Below are 9,119 nucleotides of genomic sequence, written 5' to 3' on the forward strand. Positions count from 1 at the left end.
TGGTGCGACAAATGTGGAAATCACCTCCGTGGGCCATGCGGGAAGGGAGGAAGTTTGTGCATCCTATACCATTTCTCTCTCCTCAGCTGCACATTTACAGATCACCTCTAATATATGGGTCTATCTATTTACGGAGGAGTAGTCTTACCTATCACTTGGATGTTAAAGGGAAGAATGAACTTTTGATAATTATCAAAGAGTTAATTATGGCAAAATGACTGCCTCCTCTAGAGAAGTTACCCTTACAGAAGAAGGAGCAGTGAATTCACCCCCTAGGAGCACTTTTTAGAAGATAAGAGTTTGGTTACATATTAAATTAAAGGTAATATAGGAAAATTACAAGTCTGACAGGCTAAAATAATGGTAGCTCTGTTCTGATATATGGAGTGTTGGGATGCCTGATAAAAAATTACCATCTGGGCTGCACCAGGGATATAAAATTAATATCCACTGACCTGTTTGAAACATGCTCTTCTGAGTGATTGTGTCTCCAGCAGGTCATTTGACTTTTTCTTAGCGCCATAAATGTGCATCTTCCACCATAAGGACCTAGAGCTTTCCTTTTAGGGTGGCAATTATTTGAGTAATTTCCCCAAGATCCCAGATAATTATTGATTGCCTGATAACCAGCAGGCAACTTTTGATACTTCTGATGCCAAAAGCAAAAGTCACAGACAATTCCTCTCATTCATTCATTTGGAAAATTTATGGATGATGACAATTCTCTTATTCCCTGGAAGAGAATAAAGGGTATGGAAAATGTGTTAGAAAGAAACTTCAGATATATTCCTCTTCATTAAAGTGTGCATTTCCCTCTAAATGTGCTCATTTCCTAAACTGTGAATTATAGTCAAAAAGAAAAAAAATAGAACCTGGCCATTCCCAAGTTTATGAGATCTTTCCTGATAAAAAAAAATTCCCTGCTCAGCAACCAATTTGGCGCTAATGATAATAAGGTCATCCAAGTGCACAGCTGTTGGGTTTCCATGGTACCCACAGTGACTGATTAAAATTACCCAGCAAAACCACTGATGGGGGCTGTTACACTGGTTGGAGAATTGTGCACCAAATGAAGCCTTAGGCATTGATGGGAGCTGGTTAGTCAGCCCACCGATTATTTGCAAGGGAAACCTCTTCTGTTTTAAATAATTTATAACTGCATTCAAAGTAAGTATTAATGAGGAAGCATTATTGCTCACCAGGAGGCCTTCTCCAAACACATTTTACCAGCCCAAGAGGGAGTGGGTTGGAACACAGTTCACCCTATGACAAAGCTCAGCCTAAACAATGAACTCTTCTTATGAAATTACTTAATATGCAACTCAAATTAGTTAATCTACTTACCTACGTATAAGGAGAATGTGGTGACTTTATATCCTAGGGGGGCAAACAGTGTCAGAAATTTTTATTGTTTATTCCATACTTCTGGGGCCAAGGAATATTCCCTTGGCTTAGATCCTAGCCCATTCCTTTTTGTGTATTTGGCTTAAGTAGCTGGCAAAGCCATTGAAATAAGCACCATTTTATTAAATGGGAAAAAATGTAGATTGATTCCATTCATATAAATAATAAATAATTTGAACATATAAAATATTTCTTGAGCTGCATTAATGTACATTTGCATTTCTCTTTAATATGAAGCAGCTGTTGTATTTTTCATTTTATGGCATTTTAAAGAGAAGGAAAGGATTGGGAACCAACGTGAATCACATATCCCCACTACATTTCATTAAAGGCAATATCACATTAATTCCCATTGCTCCTGATGGAGAACAGAAACTTGCTTCATTTTTAAAACCCTGAAAGTTAACACAGAAACTTTAGTGTAAGCATTTAAATGATCAACTTGGAATGAGAAAGTGAGTTGGCTCTGATATGCATCAGCTTAACAGTACCACTCTGGATTTAGGAGCTGGAAAGGTATAGAATTTACTTACATAAATCAAATCATCCTGATGAAAGGTAGCCATGTAAATCCCCATTTCTCCCCTGGTATTCTCATTTGGATGGAAGAATTGATTCTCTGGCAATGGAATGAGCTACCTTCCTTCTCCTTTTGCTAACACAGTTTCTTAACAATTATGCAAACTAAATTTCCGTCATCTTCTCTATCATGGCCTTGGGAAATAAAAACCTGGCTGGTTAAATATGGCCAATGATGTTTTGCATTATAGTTTGATAACCTACATTCTACATTATGTATAACAATAACCAACCTAGATTTTGTTTTTCTGACATGCCTGAACTGAAAGTCAAATTACTTTTCAGTCATCGTGGGCTTGTGACTTCATATTTTCAAGGGGATATGGAGTGCATACTCTAAGACGGCACCTTGCCCTTCTTTTTGTTTCCGTTCTCTCGTGATTCTGTGCTCTGACACTATGGCTTGGTGGGAAAAAAACATTGTATTTTTGAGTTAACTATATGCAGGGAAGAATTTTGACTCTTTTCTAATCTGCTGTGTGAACTTTGGCAAGTTAAATGAACACTCTGAGCTTTAAGGTCTCTTAAATAAGACTCCAAATTGTTCCCTTCCAAATTGTTAATAAGGGTTAAAGGAGATAACATGAGTAACGATACCCACTGGGTGTTGTGCCCAGTAGGAGCTCACGATGGTGGCCTTCTCTCTCCCTCTCTCTTTCCCCTTCCCTTCCTCTCACTCCCTAGCTCAGAGGGACAGGGGCTGGGCTGTTGTTAAGGACTCTCAGTTGCAGCCTGAGTGTCTCCCACAGTGTGTAAAACGTCATGAGAAAGCCTCCCACAGAGGACACAAGTCCCTGCGACTGTGTACATGACAGCATCCCTGTTTGTGTAGAAATTTCAACCCCAGCTCAGCATGATGCATCATCTCTTGAAGGCAAATCACAAAAGGCAGCCTGGAGGCAGGGAGAATTCCAAAGTTCTCTAGTGATATTTGCGAGTAGGACATGTCCCAGACTTGGGGTAGAGTCTCTGAGTTCCCTTCAGGACTCCCAGGAATGAGACCTGGAAAGCTCCTGGACTGGAAACTTTATAAGGCAGCAGAAATCTACCAGGCTCGGGGGTGGCTGTGATCCAAACCAGAGTACACAGAGGTAACAGATCCAAGAATCCATGCCAGCTCAGTGGCTGGGCATGCAATATTGCATTCTCACAGACAACTCTAGAGTTGCTAGAAGAACTCCCCACTTAACCTTGGTTCTTACAACTCTTAAGCAGTGAGTGGTATTTGCCTAGTTTTACAAACAGGGGAGACAGGCTGACTGAGACAAAACGAGTACTCAAATCTCAGTCTTTCTGTACTGGGAGGTAGTGGTGTGTAGAAATGGCGTGTGTGGACTCTAGAATTAGACACAGTGGCTGAAATCCCAGTCCCGGCACTTCCTTGCTGAGTGTCCTTGGACACATTATTTAACCTGCCTGAATTTCAACACCCTCATGTGAAAAATAGGAATAGCTTTGTAGGATTGCTCTGAAAATTCAATAAACAGTGGGCTTGTTGGTCAAGCCAAAACCTTTTTCTCTCTAACTCCATTTCTCCTCTTACTACCGAACTCCAAAACCTTCTCTTCCAGCCTTTCTCATTTCAACAAAGAGTAACTCATGAGCCCATCGGTTGTCCAGCTCAATATCCTAGATGTTATCCTTGACTTCTCTTTGTTTCCCATTACCCTTTCCACCCCCCAGTCCTGTCCACAAGTCTCTCAGCTCTGCCTCCAAAGTACTTCATGAATCTGTCCACTAATATTTAAGCTTTCAGACTCCTAGGTCTTTAACTGGGCAACTGTGGCAGCCCCTGCTTTTACGCATGCCTCTTACAGTCCTTTCCTCACACTGGAGCCAAAGGGACCTTACACGAATGTGACTTGTGTCATGTGCCTCTGGTGCTGCTTCCTGCCTGCCGTCCGAACACATCCCTGCCTGGCTCCCACTTACCAGTCCGAAAGCATCTCACACTCTTTCTCCTCTGTTTCCCACACTGCCACCCCAGTCGACTCGGGGCTTTTGAGCATGCTGCTCCCTCTAGTTGGAATGTTTTCTCTCATTCTTCATGTTTTAGAATCTAAAAACATCTGACCTCAGATAGGCCTTTAAGCATCCTATCTAAAGTAAATCCTTTAGGTAGTGTCCCAGTCACTCTCTATCATGTTATCACCCTCCATTAAAAAAATTCTATTCATTGGACATAACACTATCCCACGTTATTTCTTTGGATGGTTTACTGGTTTTGTCACTGTCCACAAGAACACACTCCAGAGGGTCAGGGTCTTGCCTTGATAGTCACTGAACAGGGCTGAGGTAGGGTAGTCACTCAGTAGATGTGCTGAGTGAATCCATGTGTTGAATGAATGGATGAATGAATGAAAGAAAGCAGCACAGTAGATCACATATGCTGTATTTTTCTTCCTTTACTGAAAACAGAGGCTGAAAGTAGTTTCAAAATAAAATAGGAAATAATGAAGTGTTTGTGACATGGTACTGCTCAGTGGAAAAAAGACAAGTGTTTGGGATAAGATCTGCTAAGGTTTCAGCTCCTTCTCCCTAAACCTCAGTTCCTTTGTTGGTTAAATGGGAATAATGGTAGTCCATGCCACTTAGACTTGTGAGAATGAAATGAAATAACTTAAAGAATGCTTAATGCCAAGACTGCTGTAGAGTAAACTCTAAATACATGGTAAATTCTATTATCAATGAGACCTTGGTCATTTGGTATGTGGAATTTCGTTGATTCACATATATTTTATTGTTCCCTTTCTCTTTTCAGAGTTGGTTGTTCAACTTGAGAGTCAGGCTTGTTGTGTTTTAGGATTTGTAGGGTGGGGACAATTGCAAGACAAAAGAACAATTAGTCAAATTTCCTGTAACTTTTGGGTGATCCACATCATTTATGGTTTGTTCATCTTGATTGTCAAGGTACTCTCCAGGTAAGAATTCTCTTGATTTCATATAATTGATGCTCTATCTACAGATGGGCTAAAAGTTGTCAATTTTCACAACTGAATCAGATCGGCTGCTCTTCAGTCATAAGATACCAATTATTGTTGGGAGAAATGATTAGGTTGAAAAGTATGGTTGATTACATACTCATCAATAAAAATAGTTTCAAGTACAGCAAGTTTATATGATTTGTTCCAGGTCCTCTTGTATGTGCCCGTCAGTGAAAGGGCGTGAACCCACAGACTCATGGAGTAGTGGTAGATCAGAACGCAAATGTCCTTAATATTACCTACCTTAGGCACGGAGCCTGTCATTCCTGGGCTGATGGCTATTAGCTCCTGTTTTGTGTTTTTGCTTTTTCTGAGGCAAAGTAGTAAAACTATGTCTGAGTGTTTATCTTGAAAGCTATATTCTTTGTGTGTTAACCAGTCAAATCCCTGGCAATTCCATATTGTTGAGTAGAAAGGACTAAAGATTCCAAAGATAAAAGCTCAAACTCATTTTCCATGCATTCTTTTGCAAAGTAATATTTTTTTTTAGGGGAAGATGTTCCTGTCTTCCTCATTCAGTTCCCTCTGCCTTGAGTGCCTTTTTCTGGTCTGCCTCTGAATGTCTCTGTGCTCATTGCCCAAGTCCCTGCTTCTCAATGAAGGCACTCTCTAAGGCTGTGTTGTCCGACATGGCAGCCACTAAGCAAATGTGACTTTAATTAAAATGAAATAAAATTAAAAATGCATGTTAGTCACACTGGCCACATTTCAATTATTTGATAGCTAGTGGCTACTCTATTGCACAGCACAGAAAAAGGACATTTCCAACATTTCAGAAAGTTCTGTTGGGTAGCACTGTTCTAAGCACTCCAGATAAACATGTTCTCAACTTTCTATGCCTTCTTGTTTCTTTGTGGCACATGTCATTTCTACCTTGACTGTAACAGAGTGATTGTTTTCAAATGGTGATGTGTAGAGATCAGGGGGTCCCTGGATGTGATTCAGGGCCTCATAATGCCGGTGCCTGAGATGCTGAATCAGCTGGAATCCGGGACTTTGACCTCCACTTCAACCAGAAGACCTATATTTTTGTCCATTTACCTGGTGAAGTTTTATGTAAGATTACTTTTGCTAAAAGTTTGAACATCACTGCTTTCTTTACTTACATTTTCTGCACAGACCCTTTGAGGACAGGATTTACTTCTGATTCATTTTTTCATCTGCACACTACTTGTTCCAGTAGTTTGCCGTAGTAGACACTCAGACATTTCTGGCTGGCTGAATGAAGGAGATAAGCCCTAGATACTGTGGCTTAATGCGGCTCCATTCCACTAACCCTACAGCACAATTACTGAACCTTGTTTGCAATCAGATTCCTGGTCAGTCAGGGATTGAGTGATCTCCCAACATTCTTATCTCTGTCGGTATTAGTATAGGTATAGTTTATGGCATTTGTGCTACAAAAATTACTTCTCTCTTTATAACAAGTATTTGGGTTTTGATTTACAGTTTGCCTTACCTTTTCTGATCTGTTTACACTTCTTAACAACCTTCCATTCATCCACTTCTCCCTCTGGGGCGTTTAACCAGATTGTCCAATTAGCACTCCATTTTTAATGAACAGACAAATATTTCACTCTACCAAGTATGGAGGACACCTTGCAGTGATAAGATAAATCAGGACTCCTTATAGACATTTTTTTTTACCTAGAAAGAGTGCATCACTTGAAGCAATTACATCAATAATAATAATGCACACACATGTACGTACTTTATGGTTATAGCTCCACTGGGAGCTTTGATTTCTCCTTGGAGTCAAGGACCATGGAATCACATGAGATTTCTCAATTTGCTTGGAGGTTAGATGGGCTCTGTTGTTTTATAGTTGTAATATATGATGAATGTTAGTACAAAGTGGGTTTAGCCGAAATGTGTGATATCTGATATCTGTTTGCACACTTTCCTCATAAGATCACTAGAAATATATAGTATTCTACATTTTAAAAGAGAATGTGTCATCTTTCCATATTCTAGATGTTTCTGACCTCTCTGCTAATTAGCTATTCAAAGAAATTGGGAGACAATTCTATGAAAGCACAATTAAGATATCAAAGTGTTGGTTTATTCTAAGGAATGAGTATCACATTTTGCTTCTTAGCCCTTTTATTTATAGCATTGCTCAGTATGTTTCTTGATGAATTAGTGGTTTTGCTGAAACATTAAATTATAGTTGTTTAGCTAAGGGACAATAATCAAGTTGGCTTTTGATGCACTTATAATTTATAGCTATGCAGGTGATGGTCCCAGCATCAATCTGTAATGTTATTTTATCAAGACTGATTCCAATGTAATATTTCAATTTAGTTATCACTAAAGCATTCAATTTGCATTTAAGAAGCAGTCAATATAAGTTAATAAAATGGTGTCAAGTGATCACTAATGAGCTGTTCCACACTATAGCACTGCGCTTTTCACCATGAATTGTCTTAGACTGACATCCACTACTCTGGGTACCAGCCAGAAAGACATGTGAATGCCTACTGGTGCCATACATCCAGGGACACTAAATATGGATGCATTGAATGGCTGTTTGACTACTTATTCTGTCTATGCCAATGTAACTGGGTATATGAGGGGGACAACACTGAATAAGACACACTATAGAATCTAGTGGGAAAGTCATGAAAATAGCTAATGATGGTACAAAGGGGGAAATAGTGTCCTCATGAACATCTAGACAAGCTATCGTGGGACTCTGGCAGGAGGAGAGCTTTTTGCCTGTGGAGACTGGGAAGGCTTTACAGACGGCACAGCCTTAGAGCAAGTCCTGAAGAATGAAGGTGGCCTAGGAGGGTAGAAGAGCATGGTTTTCGATCGCTGCTATAAAAAGACCCAGAACTTAAGAGTTTAAAGTAACACCCATTTATTCTCTCCTGGTTTCAGCGGGCCAGAAGCCTAGCTCAGCATGACTCCACGGGTTCTCTGCATCAGTTTCTCACAGAGACAAAACCTGAGTTTCTTCAGGACCGCAAGCCTCCTGGAGACTCCAGGGAGGAATCTGCTTCCCAGCTCCCTGAGATTGGCGGCACAGTTCCATTCCTCAGGGTTGTAGCCCTGGCGTCCTATTTCCTCCTTGGCTGGCAGCTGGGAGCCTGCCTTGCCTCCTAGAGCTGCGTGCACTCCTCCTCCCGTAGCCCTTTGCGTTTTGAATCTCTTTCCTTCTTCTAGGGCATCTCTCTGACTCTAATCAAAGAAAGTTGTGCTTTAAAGGGCTCATGTGATTAGATTAGACTGAGCCTACCCAGCTCATTCAGGATAATCTCCCTATTTTAATGTCTGTAAACTTAATTACATTTAACAGTTGCTTTTGCCATATGTAATATATTCACAGGTTCCAGAGATTAGAGCCTGAACATACTTGGGGGGCCCTTGTGCCTAACCACAGTGAAGGAAAACAGTAGAAAAAGAGAGGTGCTTTACAGCATTGGTGAAGAGTCAATTGTGTGAGGGGGAATAAAACAGGAAATGCAGTTGGGGAGGCAAAATTGATCACTCCCTTCCATATGTTCCCATGTTGCTTTGGTCACCCCATTAAGAGTAAACTCAGATACAGTGAATTGTTTTCCCTTCTGCTCTTTGAGACCAGGGCCTGACTTTATTCAGTTTTGCAGCCCAGGGCTAGTTAGTACCTGCCTTCTTGTCTGATAACTAGCTGGTACATATTTTTGAAGTTGAGTTGAAGGAAAGTGATGGCAATTGATTATAGAAAAATAGTATTTTTTAGACCAAAGAGTACATTTCTAAATGAGGATTGTCAGAAAGAGGTGATAAGGGGAGATGATTTCAGAGGGATCTCATTGGAGAGACTGGAATCACACCATGGAGGAGACCCCCTTCCCCTCTCATGCTTGCTGCTCCCTAGTCCCTTAGACCCTGCACTATCTCGAAACCTTCTGATTTTGGAGTCATTGCTATACCAGCTTTTGGCATTTTTAGGCTAGTTCATTGTTTTCTAGGCTTCCCAGTTGTCCACAGCCCTTCCACATTCTAAAGGGTTTCTCATGTCTTGAATAAACGTAGCTTGGTTTAGTTAACTTGTTGGGTTCAACAGGATTAGCATCTGGCTGTCACTACTTGGGCTTAAATAGGGAGGCCATGCTTGGGAAGTTTTGTTCTGGATTGTGGCTGGTCTACTTCACGTAACCTCTCTGA

The sequence above is a fragment of the Manis javanica genome, chromosome 3, assembly GCF_040802235.1.
Source record: "Manis javanica isolate MJ-LG chromosome 3, MJ_LKY, whole genome shotgun sequence".
Classification (NCBI taxonomy): Eukaryota; Metazoa; Chordata; class Mammalia; order Pholidota; family Manidae; genus Manis; species Manis javanica.